The 15,715-nt window shown below is 46.0% G+C and overlaps 1 protein-coding gene across 5 annotated transcripts in view; it reads right to left on the bottom strand.

Annotated features, from left to right (window-relative positions):
- Positions 1-15,715, bottom strand: part of LOC147031391 (uncharacterized) — a 209,742-nt gene that overhangs the window by 145,075 nt on the left and 48,952 nt on the right. The gene's annotated exons all lie outside the window — the stretch shown is intronic.

Raw genomic sequence — 15,715 nt, 5'->3', positions numbered from 1 at the left:
CTTTAAGAAATAGCACATGCTACTTCCTTGCTTGATGCTCAGCATTAAAAAGGCTAGACCATGGTGGACAAACAGTACTGGGAAGGAAATGGCAAACCACATGGCACCCAGTAAAAGCCTTGCCAAGAAACTGCTTCAGCAGCACCAACGCTCGGTATAGAGGGTAATTCATGAAAATTAAATCAAATCTGATATAGATGCTGAGCCTCGAGGTTTGTGGTGAGATCCTATACCCATTCATGAAGGCTGCATTCGCTTCCCATGTTCAAGCACATTAGAAGTCACTGATGGTTTTTCTCTGTGATTTCTGGCTTTTCCGGCAACTCATTGGCTTATCCCAGAACGTCTATCTATAATAACAAATGGCAGTGTGTGTCCGTCCATCTGTCCGTCAGTTCGTCAGTCCGTCCATCTCCTCCATAACTCCAAAATCATGAGACCTAGTGGCCTCCAACTTTGCATGCATACTAAGGGAACTCCAAGGTGGTGCATGAATGAAAACTGGGTGTTTCGGTAAATTTAAACACACCTGTTGAAGATCATTTAGGGGTGTTCATCACGAAAAACCAAAATAAGCCTCACCAAGATGGCAGCACGCCATCTTGGTCAGTCCTACGTCAGCTCGCAAGTCTTAAGCTACCAATTTTTTTTTGGGCTTGCTCGACAATGCCTCGACTTGGAACAGGCCGCAACAATTTCTTGATGATAAACTGTTTTGTTTTTTTTTTTCACTTTGTTCACTCATAATATCAAATGCCTTTATCATCATACCGATGAATCACGAGATACATTGCAATGCTTGTAAATGCCCGGAGATGGCGGCGTTCATGATTTTATTTCATTTCCACACATGCCATAACCTCTAGGATCTCTTGATCTCAGCTGAATTTCAAAATTTAAACTTTTTAATTGACTTCAGCAGTTTTTCCGGATGTTAAATAACGTGTTCATGTGTCCAATTCGGACTTCGCTTGACATTCCGGGCATCGACGGGTGCATGGTGTTTATATAACCGATCGGCGATCGCTTATCGCTTGCCAAGCCAACTGTTCCTCATCAACCGTTTTGAAATATGATGATGTGGGACAACCATTGATGTTGAGCCCAGAGGCCATTGCGACAAGATTCAAACAAACTCCATGCAATCATCCACCACCCAACTATGATTTTTCTTGAACAAACAATATTATCAGCAGCCGAGATAATTTCATGGAATACAAGGCCTTGAAAAAAAAAATATATCTCAGAAAAGAAAGGAAACCTCATAAAATTATTTGTGATCATGTGCCTTTTAATTCATTTATTTATACAGTGCAGTACAGTACTGTCAAATGTATCAAATAACATAATTTTGTGAGTTTTTCATTCTCAAAAACAGAATGCCCCCACACCTTCCAAGAAAAGTGCATGGTACACACACACACACACACACACACACACACACACACACACACACACACACACACACACACACACCTCAATCTACCCCACTGTGAAATAAACCATGATCTAATCTTAACTAAAATCTTAACCAAAAAAAAGAGACCTAAACCAAAAATCTAATCGGCTTGTTCTTGTCACCTCCCCAACTCATCGAACAAGTTTTGTGATGACCTGTACATACCTTTTTGAAATATCATGCTATACTGCATATAGTTTTTGGCCCCATCTCTGATCCCTCAATGGTATTGAAGACCTTTGTTTCCACAGCGTCAAGCTGAACAAGATGTGAGGCAGGGGAGCCAGTCCAAAGGGGAGATCAGTGTGACATCAAGCTGAAGATGAAAGCCTTGAAGGTGGATAGAAGCTCAGGTGTGCCAAGGAAGGACTTTGCACAACAGAGCATGCCCAATCGGCGTTTGGGTTTGGAGGCCAGCTTGGAAATGTGACTTACCCAAGAGAGATCATGGCTGAGAGTGAGACCCAAGAGTTTGAGTGACTGAACCTCTTCAACAGGATTGTTGAGAAAGTATATGGAAGGGTATATGGAAAAGTATATGGATGAGGAGCAGGATGAGGAATGTCATGGCAGAGAGTGCAGTCATCAGCAAAGAGATAAAGAGGATTTCCCGGAGAGTCAGTGAGATCATTGATGAAGATTAGGAATAACATGGGGCCTCAAACACTGCCTTGAGGTACTCCAGCCTTGACAGGGAGAGAAGAAGAAAGGGTTCCATTGAGAGCCACCTGTTGGCTACGAGATGGGAGGAAGTCAGTGATCCAAGAGTGGAGTTGGTCTTGTATTCCATCAGCAGACAGTTTGAAGAGCAAAGCAGGGTGCCAAACTGGATCAAAAGCTCGATAGATGGTCCTACTCTCATGTCTCTGATATTGAAGGCCTCCATCCATTGTTGGGAGAGCAGAAGCAGCATGTCCAAGGTAAAATGACCAGGCCCGAATCCGAATTGATGATCTACGATGAGGATGTTGGAGAAAAGGAATTATTTTATGTCAACTGCGATGATGGATTCCATGACCTTGCTGATGATTGGAAGTAAGCTAATTGGTCTGTAGTTAAGAGGATCCGTTTTTGCACCTTTTTCTGTAATGCAGTGATGTTGGCCGATTTCCAAGCAGATGGAAGATGACCCATGGTAAATTATGGGGTGAAAAGGGTAGAAAGAGGAAGTGCAAGAACAGCATAGCAGGGTCTTTTTGGACATGTGAGCTGAAGCCCACAGGATTCAGGAGCAGTTGGGTAAGACAGGGAAGGATGGGTAACAGAGAAGGATAGGTTAGGGATGCAAGATTTGGAAGCAAATACAGAATTGAGGCATTCAGCTTTCTCATGGGGGGGGGGGAATCCGCTGTGGTGCCATTTGAATTGACGGACTTGACAAGGTGCCACCAGGTTTTAGAGGAGGGAGACAAGTTTGAACATTCATTCTTGAGATTGGACAGATGATGTTTTCTGGCTCTCCTGAAGGTACACACACTTGTTGTGGGATTTGTGGAAAGATCTGAGGTTACCCTCGCGGTTGGATTTGCCTTTCAGGAGGAGAATGCAAGTTGTTTTAAAGCAACAACCTCACCACACAATGCAGAGTACCAAGGGTGGGAGGATGGGTAACATAACTAAAAATGAGATGGGATGAATCTGTGCATGAGGGAGAGCAGATTTCTGTGCAAGAATTCCCAGGTTGAATAAATATAAGTGGTGGTGGATGTAGGAGACCAGTTCTGAAGTATGATGGCTGCTGCAGTCCCTGCCAGTTTGCTTGAGTGAACTGCCAGATGAGCCGGCGCAGAGGCTGTTCTCTGAGAATGGCCAGAGAGATGTTGACCTTCACTAGCACATGACCAGGTGAGCCGATTGGGGCAGAGGACGAGCAAGATACATCGGTGGAGAAGTTTGTCATCACCAAATCCGAAGATTTACCATTTGGAGGAATCTGGGTGGGAAAGTTCATAGATCGAGTCAGTCCCATGGAGTCACAGAAGTCCTTTGCAGGAGTGCCATGGCTGGTGAGAGAGGTACCAACACCCAGCCAATTAGCATGGTGACAATTGAAGTCACCACATACAAGGAAGAGAGAGTTGGGATGAGTGATTAAAAATTGGTCCATGTCATGAGAGAGAGAGAGAGAGAGAGAGAGAGAGAGAGGTAGATGGAGATGGAGTTGTCACTGTTGGGAGGAAGGTACAACACACAGACAAATATGAGGTGAGAACAGAGGGGAAGTCCCAACCAGAGGTGATCCTGGGGTTTGAGAGGCATAAGAGCAGTACATAAAGAGTGAGAAATTGAGTTTTTGATGTAAAGCGCGACTCCACCACCAGGACGGGTTCAAGTCGATCAAATCAGAGGAGACAATAGCCAGGAAGAGGCAATAATGAGTCAGGGACATCCTGTAGGAAGAAGGATTCGGTTAAGCAGATGATGTCTGGTTTATCGGCAGTGGCCTGGATTGAGAGATCTGTCAGGTTGGAATGGATGCCTCAGATGTTTGAGGTCCACACGGTTCGGAATAGGGGGAGAAAAGCTGATGATAGGACATAGGGATGTGGAAAGGAGCAAGGAGAGGATGTGGGGTGGGGGAAGGCCAGAGGGGTATGGGGAGGGGCTAAGCCAGGAGAAGCAGGGGCGAAGCTGGGAAGGGGAGGAGCGGGGGAAGTTTAGAGGAGGCAGGAGGAGGGAGTAGCAGAAGGGGGAGATGGTTCATTCTTGGACATGGAGGGGTTTGACACCGTGAATGGACGTGAAGGGGAAATATTTGTCGTGTGCACACAGCCTTTGCAAGATTGACGCCTCAAGGATTCCCAGACTGTATAATTTGCGACAGACTTCACGGCTGGAGTGGTGGAGTGGTGGAGTGGTGGAGTGGTGGAGTGGTGATGAGAGTGTTTTTGGTTGCGACATGCACATGCGCACCACCTCGCCTCCAGTGACTTCTGCTGGCCACACTCGAGTATATTTTAAAGACCAAGGATTTTAAAGGTCACAAGTTAAAAAAAAAAAGTGTCAAAAATGCATCATTCCCAGTAATTCATGTGGAGACATGCACGTCTTGCTTTCGTGCATCCACGGCAGGCTGTGAAACGTACTTGACATCACATATTTGTGGGTTTAAAACCCATACATTAGAGATTTGGGTTGAAGAATCCGCACATTCCACCCCCGGTCTTTCACTGCCTCATAAAAATGGTGCACGAAAAGTGATATCATGAAGGTTAGGCACTTTTTAAATATTGCAGAAGAAATCCCAATCAATGTTTCAAAAACATGACCTTGAAATTAATGCTAAGTTATGGTCACGTGATGTGAAGTATGATCTCCTAGATCCTTGCGCGTTGTGTGTCATTCCAGAATAATGAACAAGTGTTGGGATTTAATTGAGTCCGCAATAACAACAGCAGGTATTATGGGAGGTGCTCGAAACATTCCACGAATGAGACGCTCAAAATAGTCCGAGACACACGAAAAAGCAGTGAAAATACGAATAGTCCGACAAGATGGTGCAGCAGTTGTGCACCTACCTGTGAGCTGTCGATACTCTGGGTTTGATTCTTGACCTGACGATAAACTATTAGGACTGGCGTTTCATCGGCAGGGAGTTGATTCAATAAGTTTTCAGTCACTTGGATAGACGTGAAGCTGGGTGACCTGTCTACTTGGCATTATTTGGTGTAAAATTAAAAACCCAAAGTTTATTTCATAAAGAGTACGCGAGTTATCGCTGGCGTCCTGAACAAATCACAAATTTCTCCCACCAGCCTGAAGATATGAATACTTTGGGCCGTTGAAGTAGGAGGACACATTCGAATATCAACTTTATATTTTTCTTCCTAATTAAATTGGACGATTGTGATTCTCTCATTTGTAGAGGTTTTTGAACGGATCTCACATGGGGAAAAAGATGAGTACTTAAATGATAAATCTTCGAGCACAGACATGGTTTAATGCATCTCACCAAAAGACTAGAACAACACTCAGAAGAGTGAATACCAGACAGACAAACAGACAGACAGACAGACAGGGGTGAAAACATAACCTCCGTCCACCTTCGGTGGTGGAGGTAATAAAGATGTGCAGAAAAGCAGCAACACTACATTTATTTCCATTGCATCATGGATTGTATGATAAATGCTTGGATGTGCAAGGGGGCGACGTGAACTGGATGAAGAAAAACAAAGAGAACGGGGGGGGGGGGGGGAGGGAAGGCAGCTCAGAGATATGAGGATGAAGGGAAGACAGAAAATAAAAGGAAACTTGGATAAAGAAAGAAGGGAAGAGCATTGCAAAATTGCACCATATCCTGTTCAAATTATCAAGTCAAATACTCCATGTACTTTTTTTCAAATCGCACCTCTCATAATTCCCACAACGAACATTTTCCCATATTTTTAACGGAGGGAAATACTTCGGTTTGGCGGGAGACAAGTATCATTCTCACGGTGGTTATGTCATGGTCTGGTGTATGCTTTGCCGGCATCGGTGTAACCTGCTCGTCGTAATGCAGATTCAGATGATATAGTATAAAAATACCTTGGTGTCTGACATATCAACTTCATTCTTAATCGCTGCTTTTGCAACCTGATCGGTATGACTTCCAAAGTGCGAAATCCCTAAACTCGGTGTTTGCTTCTAAATCTTGTGTCCCAAACCCATCGCTTTCTCTACCCACCTTACCCAGTCGCACCCAACTGTCCCTGGTCTCTGTGTCCTTTCCTTCTGACAAAGTGGAGAGCTTGCTGTCAAACCTCAACTCAGATTCTGCAACCGGTCCAGACGGCATCAGCCCACGTGTCCTAAAAACCTGCTCTTCTGCTCTTGCTCACCCTCTTTCTGTTCTATTCACCCTCTCATTTTTTCTCAAGGTCATCTGCCATCTGCTTGGAAATCAACAAACATCACTGCCCTGCATGAAAAAGGTGCAAAAACAGATCCCTGCAACTACAGACCAATCAGCCTTCTCCCAATCATCAGCAAGGTTATGGAATCCATCATCGCTTCAGACATTAAATCCTTCCTCTTCTCCAATGGCTTGATTTCTGATCATCAATTTGGTTTCAGACAAGGTCACTCTACCCTGGATATGCTGCTTCTGCTCTCCCATCAATAGATGGAGGTACTCGATGCCAGACATTTAATCAGAGTGATATCCCGAGACATATCACGTGCTTTCGATAACGTCTGGCACCCTGACCTGCTCACTAAACTCTCTTCCCATGGTATCCAAGGACATCTCCACTCATGCCTCGCAGATTTCCTCTCCTGTCGCAGTCACCGTGTGGTCCTTAATGGAGTTCTCTCATTCCCTCTTCCTGTCCAAGCTGGAGTTCCTCAAGGTAGCGTTCTGGGCCCTGTTCTTTTTCTGGTTTTCATCAATGATCTCTCCGACTCTCCAGAAAATCCTCCATTTCTCTTTGCCGATGACTCCACCCTCTGCCGTACCATCTGTCATCCCTCAGACCGGCAAGCAGCAGCTTCTTCACTCACTGCAGATCTGGATAAAATCACAAACTGGTCCAACACGTGGAACATGTCTTTCAATCCGGACAAATCTCACACTCTATGTCTCTCCAAAAGGACGATCTGGAACCCCCCCCCCCCATTTACTTTCTCAACAGTCCTCTTGAAGAAGTCTTTTCATTCAAGCTTCTAGTCCTCACTATCTGCCATTATCTTTCCTGGGAAAGCCACATTTCCAACCTGGCCTCCAAAGCCAGTCGCTGACTGGGCATCCTTTGTTGTGCAAAGTCCTTCCTCGGCCCACCTGACATCCTGACCATGTACAAAGCTTTCGTCCGCAGCCTGATGGAGTACTGCTCTCCTTTCTGGGCTGGTGCTCCTGCCTCTCACCTTTCTCGGCTTCATGCCGTGGAAACCAAGGCATTTTGAATCATTAACATCTCCCGCGATGAGGCTGAGTCTTTGGGCCTCTCACTGTCTCAACACAAGCAGGTCAGTGGTCTTTCTGTCTTCTCCCATCTCCTCATGGTATCACCCCCCCCTGCTCTGTCTGAGATGTGTCCCCCCCCCCTTATTTTCACATGGTGCTCAAGGTCCGTCAGCAACCCCCTTCTGTTAAAACTACCAAAATCAAGGATCACTGCTCACCTTCACTCTTTCATTCCTCTTTGTCCCCACCATTGGAACAAACTCCCACACTCTCTAATCAATCCCATTTTGTCTTCTCTCCCACCCCTCTGATCTACTGATCCCCTTGTTGTACGTTCTACGTGTTAGCTCTCATACGAGCCTCGACATTGTATTAAAAAAAAAGAAGTGATAACACCCTCTCGAAGTGGCAAAACTGTGTCGGTTTGGATTATAACAGGAGATGAACAAAAGTTGCCAAGTTAAATCAAAATTATCTACATATCCCATCTGAATGGGGAATGGGGTGGTGGGAGAAAATTTGATTAAAACAAAAAAAAAAAAGAGAGGTCAGAATGGTGAAGAATATTTGAGGAAAAGGATGTCGACAGGAGATGGGAGGAAATGTAAGCGGGGTCAGGGTATTGTGGGTGTGTGTGGGGGACGAGAGGGGGAGGGAATTCGAGGGTGGTAAAAATTCGACCATTCGGAGTATGTAATGTCTACGTTGCCCATTTACAGGAGTGAAATGAGCCTGCATTTCTCTTTTGAAAAGTTACATTGAAGGAACTTTTTTTTGCATCAAATATTACAATGACAATTGTAATATGGTGGTTATAAAATGGTGGTGGATTGCTTTTTTGGGAATGGTGGTTATAAAAGAGAAGTGACTTCAAAAACCACAAAAACACATCGGACCACAACTTTTTGTCCTATTCAAAACGAAGCTTCACGCTCACCTCCATTCGTTCATCCCCCCTCTTCTCTCACCTGAGGAACGGTCTTCCGAAGTCTTAATCTTCATTGTGGTCTTTCCTCCAGTACTTCAAATCTGATCCCTATAAGATTACCTCATCATTCATCCATCATACCCATTTATACCGTACGTCGAGAGAGGCTTTCCCTGTTTCACACGCAACTCCCCCTCCTCGTACAGTGCTCCATCCATGTATTCTTGTCCTGTTTACCCTTTGTTCCACTTTGTCCGTTGACCCTTTGCTCCCCATTGTTCTGCTCTTCCTTGAGCATCAGCACGAGCAATAACAAGCTCAAATGAGCTAAGATCCTCGTCCTCTTAATGATGACGTCATAAAAACTAATATGACGTCATTGTGATGTATCAGGTTTGCGATAAATTATCTGTGCTAATGCCCGGCTTGATTCCCGCAAGCAAAATTCAAACAGCTTGCCTAGTTTCGGAGATAATGGTATAGTCGATTTCCATTAGCGGCGATATTATGACGTCAACTTTTTTTCTAGGAAGAATTTCTAAAATCGGAGATGGTTATTGCCTGCGCGTGGGCTTTCTGCATATACATGGCGAGTTTCACGAAGATCCGATGAAAACTCTGGGTTTTGAAACAAAAAGTCAAAAAAATAGGAATGACATCATAAAAATTTATATGACGTCATAGTGATGTATCACATGTGCGGTAATTTATCTCTGCTAATGCCTTGTTCGATTCCCGCAAACAGAATTCAAAAAGCTCGCCTAGTTTCGGAGATAATTTTTTCGGCGATTTCCATTAGCGGAAATATTTTGACATCATAACTTTTTTTTCTAGGAGGATTTTTCAAAATCGGAGATGGTTACTGTCTGCGCAGGGAATTTTTACATGTATACGCCAAGTTTCAGGAAGTTTCGATGAAAACTGTAGGCTGTGAAACAAAAAAGTCCACAAGAAGAAGATGAAGAACAACAACACGAGTAAAACTTAGAGATCCTCCACGAGGATCTAAAAAGGGTGATTTTAACCGTAATGTGTCAGTTCAAATAGAACATCGTTCAAGCTGGAGCAAAATCAACAAAATATTGCACTTCAATTCTGCTCCATACGTTTGCTGAGTTTAAACACCCAGCAAACTCCACGCACTTTGTGACGTCCATTGAGGGGAAGCAGCAGAAATGCGACTTTTCCTGCAACTTAGCAAAAAAAAAAAAAAAAAAAGCCAGGGACGAGGTCGTCCAGCCGGATGGCAAATGTGGTTGCGACTCCTCATAGAGGCATACAGTAACAACAGATTCAGTGCTTTCAAAGCAAGCGTGACCTTCAGCAAAATTGCGAAGTGTTGAGATGGCAAAAAGAGATCAGCAGATTTTGCCTGCGAGTCGAGACATTGGAATGGGAAGTTCAAATTGCACTCAGATTAACAAACAACAGGATTTCTGACTTTCTGAGTTGAACTGACCTAAGCTGAGAACGTGCTGCACATTTTTTTTTTTTTTTTTTTTGTCCGATCTAAAAGCAGTTCGCTCATGGCAAGCAATTAATCCGGTGTTTTGGATGGAGAGAAATATTCAGTGTACCAAATCAGTCGGTGTTCATCCTTTTCTCTTGATCATGCTTTCGCCAACATTGACTCTGAAAACAACTCTGCGGGTCGGCAAACTGGAATACATAGCATGGGAGCATCTGATGGTTTACGAAGGTCACAAGGTCACAAGATCAACAGCAGGAAAAGAGATCAAAACTTCACAGCAAAATCTGCACACATATGAATTCAGGTAAGGAAAGGTGTCGATCGACGTCAGAGGCGATCCAAAGGACCCCACTTTCACTGACTTCTACCACTTGGGTTGGGGATACTCCACTGCTATCAAATCAACCAGTTATTGATCTCTTAACCCCAGCAAGCTGGGTACTCACTTCTACAACCTCAAAAAGGATGACAGGCTGAGTCGACCCATCTGGTGTTGTTTTTGGCACAGGTGGGGGTTGAACTTAGGACCCGAACATTCTAAGCCAACTGCCTTAACCAATAAGCCAGCGACTACCAGACATCTCGAATGAGTCGTTCGCCTTAAAATACTGAAACATCACCGGAGCAGAGGTGAAATCAAACATCCTCATGGGGTTACAGAAACTGTGGGGAGGCTTTTAAAGTAGCAGCTGTAATACAGACTTTCATTGCCACGCGTTCATATAATGATTCGCTCATTATATCAGAAAGTCAACATGACTATGATCTCAGCGGGCAAAAGATTTCTCACCTTAAAAACACGATTCCTCACTGTGCTAGCTTTTATTGGTTAGATACCAAAACCTTCATCCTGAATGCGACGAGATCAATATCTTATCTTGGTGCCGGAAAGTACACAAGACATTTTAAATGAGTGAGTTATTCCGAGATAGCATTTGGGGACTTGAGGATTACTCCAATGATAAAGACGTACGGCCGCATCTTGAGAGCGTGTGCAGGTGTTCTGTGCCAGTATTGTATCGTATTGTGTGCACATTGGGACACAATTACAAGTTTGGTCTGCAGGTGGAATCATTTTGGAGGAGGAGAAGGGACATGATTATACCGCTGATGCAGTTCTCTCTCCCCCCCCCCCCCCCATAGGTCAGGACAGGATTTTGAAATCTGTTGAGGGTGTCAATAATAACTCATCTTCTGTGTTTTTATTTCAAAAAAAAACAAAAAAACTTTTTTTATATCTAACATCCACTATTCTCTTTGACAAGGCTTATTTCCCAAAACCTCCTCACTCCTAAATGCTGAGCTCATCCAGCCTCATCTTTCTCTTACAGCTGGATTTTCCTCCATGACTTCAACCAAAAACACTCTCACCACCACCACCACCACCACCCCACTTATGAAGCCTGTCGCAGGATATACAGTCCTGGCGGTGGAGTTGCGCTCAACATCAAAACTCCATTCCTCACTATCCGTGCACTGCTCTTACACCTCCCAAAACTCAGGAATACCTCTGGCTGTGACTTCCCCTCCGCTCCCACCTCATGTGTTGTCTGTGTATTGTACCATCCTCCCAACAGTGACGACTCAATCTACATCTCTCTCTCAGACGACGTGGACCAACTATTAATCACTCATCCCAACTCTCTCTCTTCCTCATATGTGGTGTTTTCAATTGTCGCCATGCTAATTGGCTGGGTGTTGGTATCTCTCTCACTAGCCATGGCACTTCTGAGATGGACTTCTGTGACTCCATGGGACTGACTCGATCTGTGAATTTTCCCACCTAGATTTCTCCCAATGGCAAATCTTCCCTTCTGGATTTTGTGATGACCAACTTCCCCACCAATGTATCTTCCTCGTTCTCTGGCCCCAATTGGCTCATTTGATCATGTGCTTGTGAAGGTCACCATCTCTCTGACCATTCTCAGAGAACAGCCTCTGCGCCGGTGAGTCTGCCAGTTCACGAAGGCAAACTGGCAGACTGCAAGCATCCCTCATACTGCTTGCAGTCACTGAAATCCATGTTTAAAAGTTGGTCTCGAAAGCCAGATGCCAACTGGGCATCCTCCATCATGCAAAGTCCTCCCTTGGCACATCTGAACTCCTATCCACCGACATGGCTTTCATCCACAGAATGATGGAGACCTGCCCCCCCCCCCTCTGGGCTGGATCCCCTGCCTCACATCTTGCCCAGCTTGGTGCTGTGGAAACCAAGGCTTTCAAGATCATTGGAATCTCCCGTGATGTAGCTGAGTCGATGGGCCGATGACTTCATCATCGCCGACACATCGGTGGTCTCTCTGTCTTCTTCTGGCTCATGTTGGCCTTGCATCCTCTGTCCTCTCTGTGCTTTGTCTCATCAAGGTATCTGCAGGACACACGGGCCACCAGAAACCCCTCCTTGTGAAACCGCCTAAATCCAGAACCACTGCTTACTTTCTTTCATTTATTCCTCTTTTCCCCTCCTATGGAAGCGCCTTCCACATTCTTCAATCTCATTCTTCCCTCCAGGTCTTCAAGACAGCTGTTCACCATCATCTCAAGTCATCCCCTATCCAAAACCATGATCTTTTCGACTCCCGTTAAACCATCCCCCACCCCTCCCAAAATTTTGCTTATGTATTTCAAGGAAATCACTCAGAAACTTAATCCACAGACAAAGGCCATTTTGCCAATCATTCCCAAACCATAAACAAACCTAGTAGTCCCAACTACTGCAATCATTGCTAATTATGGTGCCTAAATCCAAGGTAATCTGGCCGAGAGATGAGCATGCAACGGCCTACTACTTTTTAAAGTTACTGTGGGGTCTTTAACATCCACACCCTCAATATCGACAAGACAGCCGGCTTTACATCCCCATTTGGACAAGAGGTCCAGCATTTATCACTCCCTGCAACACTGCATCAGAACTGAAATTCAGAGACAGCTCAGGTCAGGTCAGGTATGGGAGCATGCGCCGGAGCAGCGCTTTGTTGCATCAACTTTCCACCGGTACTCCAGGGGCCTCCCTCTGACCATCCCCCAGGCAGATGCCAGGACCATCCCCATCTCCTTGAGATGCTGATCAACCTGCTGCAACGAGGCATGTGGTCGACCCATTGGCCTCCTCCACTCACAAGACTCCCACGTTGAGAGAATCTGGTGAGCAGGATCAGCGTCAGGAAAACGAGCCACATGTCCATACAGCCGCAGCTGATGCTCACGGACCATGCAGGTAACAAATCTCATTTGAGTCTCCCTCAGCAACCGCTCCTTGGACACAAAGTCCAACCAGCAATAGCCAAGGATTCTCCGAAGAGACCTTGTAACAAATGAATTAAGTCTCCATCTCTGATCCCTGGTCAGAGTCCAAGTCTCACATCCGAAGAGCAAGAATTGAAGCACCGAGGACCTGAAGACTCGGACTTTTGTCCTCCTGCACAGGTACCACGAGCGCAACACCCAATGATCCAGTGAATTCATGACTCCCAGGGCCGACCAAAACGTCAATTAATCACTGGCTCACAGCCTGCAGAGACATGGATATCACTGCCGAGGTAAGTAAATCTCTCCGTGACCTCAACATCCTCACCACAAAGAGGAACAGACAAGATAGCAGCATCCAATGAAAGCCTGGATCTTAGTTTTGACACAGGAAACCAATAATCCCAGCGGCTCCGACTTCTCATACAGCACCTCGAGGGCCCCCAAAAGGATCTCCAGTCTCCACAAAGATGACTGCATCATCTGTGAAATCAAGGTCAGAGATCTTGACATTCCCAAACGATGCACCGCAGCTTGATCTGTCTGACATCCTCCCCAGAATTCGGTCCAGAGAAGTACTGAAAAGTGTGGGGGCCAGTACACACCACTGATGAACTCCAGTAACAACTGGAAATAAGTCAGAGATGGTGTCACCACATCTCACAGACACTCGCAGTACCATAATGTAGTTCAAACGTCACATTGACCAGTCTTGATGGCACCCCACAAAGACCAAGAATCCTCCAGAGGACATCCCGATTCACTGAATCAAATGCTTTTCAGAGATCAACAGAAGCTGCAAGCAGCCCCTGCCGAAACTCTCGTCTGCATTTGGTGAGGACCCAATGGGCAAGGACACGGTCAATCATTGGCCTCTCTGGTGTAAAGCCTGACTGCTCTGGACGCTGGTGCTCAAGCAAACGGTGGCGAACCCTACCTAGAATTATCTGAGCAAAGACCTTGCCCGGCACTGAGAGCAGCGTCACCCCTCAGTTGTTGTTGTAGTCCTGGCGATCGTTCTTCTCTCACCAGAGTGACAACAAGGCCCCTCTTCCAGTCAGTTGGGATGATGCCTGTGTTCCAGGCAGAGCACAAAACTGCATGCAACGACACGAGTGCAGCATTTTCACCAGCCTTGAGAAGTTCAGGATGGATGCCACAGATCCCAGGAGCTTTACCCCATTTCAACCGGTTCACCGCAACCCGTGTTTCCACAAAAGAAGGTGGACCACAGTTGGTCGAGTGTCAACTCGACATCCAACTCGACAGCTGGTGGATCAGTCTGGTACAGCTGCTCAAAGTAACTGGCCCAGCGGGCCTTCACTTCGGACTCCTCTGTCAAGAGCCTACCACCATCTGCTCGCACTGCAGTACACCGAGAGATCGGCATGGAGGAACACAATGCACGAATTCCCCTGTAAGCAGGATGAGAATCGCTTGACCACAGGTGATGCTCTACCCCCTCAAAGATTCCTCACACATAGGCCTCCTTGTCCACCCTCAGCGCACGTACAGTTTTATGCCTAATCTCCCTAAACAGCTCAGCTCTGCCATTCAGCCTGGCCCTGCGACTCTGGTAATGGTACCAGCGTCTCTTTAGAAACAAAATTCTTCTTCGCCCGACGGTGAGTTCCAAGACATCCACTGGCAACATCAAGGATGGTGGTCTTAAAGGTACTCCACAACTCTTCAGGATTCCCCAAAACACCGAGACCCCCCAAATCCCCACTCAGCCGGTTTGCAAACTCCTCAGCTACCCTCTCATCATTGAGCTTGCCAACATCCAGCCTCGGCTGGGATGGCACCATTCTCTGAGATTTAAGCTCTAACTTCAGAGTTGCTACCACAAGCTAGTGGTTGGTATGGAGGAACTGAGCACTCCGGTGGACCCTGCAGTTCTGGATCATCCTCCAGCAACTATCAACGAGCACGTGGTCAATCTGCTTTGCCTCACCACCAGCAATGGAATACCAAGTCCAGCGATGAGCCTGTGGGTGCTGAAACCATGAACCAGCCATCCTTATTCCATGACTTCTTGTAAAGTCAAGGAAATTAGTGCTATTCTGGTTCACAGTTCCAGAACCATAGGGACAAACACACGTCTCAAAACCATCCCTATCAGTTCCAGTCGATGCATTGAAATCCCCCAAGACTAGAAGAGTATCTCGCCTCCTGGGGCACTGATCGACCACAGACTCGAGCGTGGCATCGAATGCGTCCTTCACGGTGAGATCACTCGGCTCAATCGGAGCATATACAGAGACCAGGGAAACGACACCCAAGGAGTGACGAATCCTTTGTCTCACAATACGCTCATTGACCGGTGGTCCCTCAATTATCATTGGATTCAGCTTATTGGACACAGATACAGCAAGTCCTTGGGCATCAGAATGACCAGACCAGTAGTAGTTGTAACCATCCACCATGACCTCATCACTATCCGGTCTCCGAACCTAAGAGTGCTGCAATACCGACGTTCAAACGGTTGAGCCCACATGATAACAGAGTCAGGTGGCCATCCTCTCTTCGGGATAGGACATTCCAGGCACCCACCCGAAGGGACCACCTCAGGTTAACCCAAGGAGACCACCGAATGGTGGACGACACCTCAGCACCACCCCGCCAAACACAACCGCAATCTGACCCAGGAAGGTTACCCCATGGTTTTCCTTCCATCATCAAGAGTAGGGGGTTCCCAAATGCTTTGCCCAAATCCCTTCATCCGTT

The sequence above is a fragment of the Eptatretus burgeri genome, chromosome 2, assembly GCF_056783735.1.
Source record: "Eptatretus burgeri isolate ZD-2024b chromosome 2, Ebu_testis_v1, whole genome shotgun sequence".
Taxonomy (NCBI): Eukaryota; Metazoa; Chordata; class Myxini; order Myxiniformes; family Myxinidae; genus Eptatretus; species Eptatretus burgeri.
This window is presented reverse-complemented; position numbering and strand designations above follow the sequence as displayed.